We start from the raw sequence: 2,774 nt of genomic DNA, 5'->3' as shown, positions 1-2,774 counted from the left end.
CAGTTGTCATTTTCAGCCCAAAGGCTCTCTGTATGGAGGAATGGATGTAAATCATATTTAACGTCACATTGAGTTATTCCCCACATGAGAGTCAGGAAAAGGGGTTTACGATGGAAAAAGCAGAACTAGCAAAACTCACAGGAGAAAAGCAGCTTATCTTTTTTTTTTTTTACTCCCTCACTCTTCTTATTTCATACTCATTCTCCTGGTTCCTATGGTAGTGTTGTGTTTTCATGAGCACCTGACTCACGGCAGCTCTCTGGGCTGTGGGGGAGTTATCAGTGAGCCAAGCCAGATGCCCTCTCTCTAGGTAGCTGGCTACTTCCAGTACTGTACCTATTCTGCCTCTTCCCACACAAACTGTCCGCTGGGCTCCTTACACAGACCCATCGTAGAGCCACATTGTGTGTCTTCATTTCTTTTAACAATGATAAAAACAGCAGGCCTCGGGTGTCTCCACTGGGTTGTTGTGTACCTGCTATCATCAAGTCAATGACTCAAAGTAGAAAGCCGACACCGGCAACGTCTCTTTGGCTTCTTTGGCTTCTTTGGCTTCTTTGGCTTCTTTGGCTTCTTTGGCTTGTGGTTAAATAAAGTGTTCCAGCTACTGATCCCCTTTGTGCAACACTCACCATGTGTTCTTCCTTTTTATTGCATTTTTCACCTTGTTATAAAATGAAATGGAAATGCGTATTAGACATACAGTATGCGACCTCCTCAAGTGATTTATCAGATGATCATGACTTCTAAGTAGAAAACAACTGCTTTAAAGTAAGACGCCGCGCTGCCGGCTGAGTGCACTGTGCAGAGAGCAGATGGTGTAATGAGATATACTGTAATAACAATCACACTGTCAGAGCTTCTGCCTGCACGATACTGCACTTACACAGTGGCACGGCAATCATCACGGGCCATGTTGTTTTTCTATGAAATCGCTGCTTTGTAAAAATTGCAACCAATGCATTCAGGGTCGTAGTGTGGGGTCTGCCTGAAATTTCAAAGCAATGCATTTCAAATTAATCTTCTTGTTTCGTGCGGCCACGGCTCATTTGGTCATGATGCCATGATACCAGCAGGTCGGGAGAGCAACTTACAGAGGAGCTACCTCGGCTAGAAATATGTAGCTCACTGTACCGCAAGACTCTTTACTGTACTTCCTTGTACACTGAATCTAACCGTGTGGGGGTTCAACGGTGTGCTTACGGTACAATAGATTCTGCTGAAGAGTCTGACCTGATTTTCAGTTGTCACATGAACAGACCCTCAGATTGACACAAATCCTGTTAAATTATGTCTGTCCCTGTTGTGTCAAGGAAGTGAACACAGCACATCCTGGTTCTATGAGTACAGGCGGAGCCCTCTACAAGCGGGGGGCCGCTCGCTGAAGATGTAGAACGGGTTAGCAGCGGGTTGTGCTGCCTGCGGGTCATATTGTAGTCCTGATTGGCCAGCTACACTTTGGCAAAAATTGCAGTTGGCAAATGCATGCTCATGATTGGAGGAGAGGATTATCGATAGAGTTCAGCAGAGGGCTCTGCCTGTTATTATAGAACGAGGGTTATAATACCGTAACCTTAGTTTTAGGTGTTTGTACATCGGAGTAGAAATATGTGAAGCGTGTTTGCTTTTTGAAACATGTCTGAATGCATGAGGAGGGGGTGAAAAAAGGATGTTTTTCAGTATGAGACAATACCCCCTCCACATATAATGGATATCTCAGAACTGAAATGATGAGCTTTAAACAAGCTGAAAGGAATGTTTTGTTCATCAGATTGGCTTTCAGTGGCAAGTGAATCAATTAGAACCAACAATTGACAAGTCTAGAGAACTGCATACCAGGCTCGGTTTATGATTGTGGTCTGTGGTCGCAAACAGGATTACTCGCCGTATCAGCACTATGCAGGCAAAACACACAGATTTAGTCAGAACAGAACGCAGCTGAGCTAATGTGCAATAGCATAGTTAGTATACTGCAATAAAAACCCCTCTTCATGGTAAGAAGTTCTGCTAGTAGCAGACACCGAGACAGTTCATCCTTCTTTCCTCTTTCTTACAGTCTGACCTGGAAGAGAAGGTCTACATCACTATTGAACGATACGACACTGCGTTCAGCTGAGCATCACATTTTACCTTAGTGAAAAAACACAATCACACCACAACATCAGGAAAATAGTTGTAATTGTTATTAGTACTAATATCAGTAGTAGGAGTAGTAGGAGTATATGTAATGCATTTCCTGTGTATCCCTATGACTGAAAGCACAATAATGTCTACTGCTAATGCTGTTCCACCACATGAGTGGACCTCATATGAGAGTTTATAAGTGCCAAGGGCACAACTCCATTCATGTCAACACTAATAGAAGGCCGTGCGAGTAGAAGCCATCATTAACATCTGTCGCTAGCAGCAATTGTATGTTAGTCATTCTCAATTATAAGCATCGTGCAGGTTTCTGGTCTTCCAGATGTTCATACTGCACAAGTGTTCCCTGACACATGTGCTAGCTTTGCTGTTACCATTACACCAGCACTTTAAGATGGGCCGCTGCATGGCTGCACCATGTGCAGTGCAGTACATTACCTACTGTATAATGTGCAGGCAATAGAGGCTCTCTGCCATCTTGTGGTGTACAGTGATATTAAAATGACCGGTAAAACTTCAGCTCAATGTCGGTCCACTCTGGTAAATGAATGCATGTGTAGTGATTTATATAAAGTGAATGTGTGCCTGTTCAATCATCCACGTGAACATAAATGAGAATCAAATGCCATTCA

This window comes from Melanostigma gelatinosum (genome assembly GCF_949748355.1).
Source record: "Melanostigma gelatinosum genome assembly, chromosome: 7".
Lineage (NCBI taxonomy): Eukaryota > Metazoa > Chordata > Actinopteri > Perciformes > Zoarcidae > Melanostigma > Melanostigma gelatinosum.
This window is presented reverse-complemented; position numbering follows the sequence as displayed.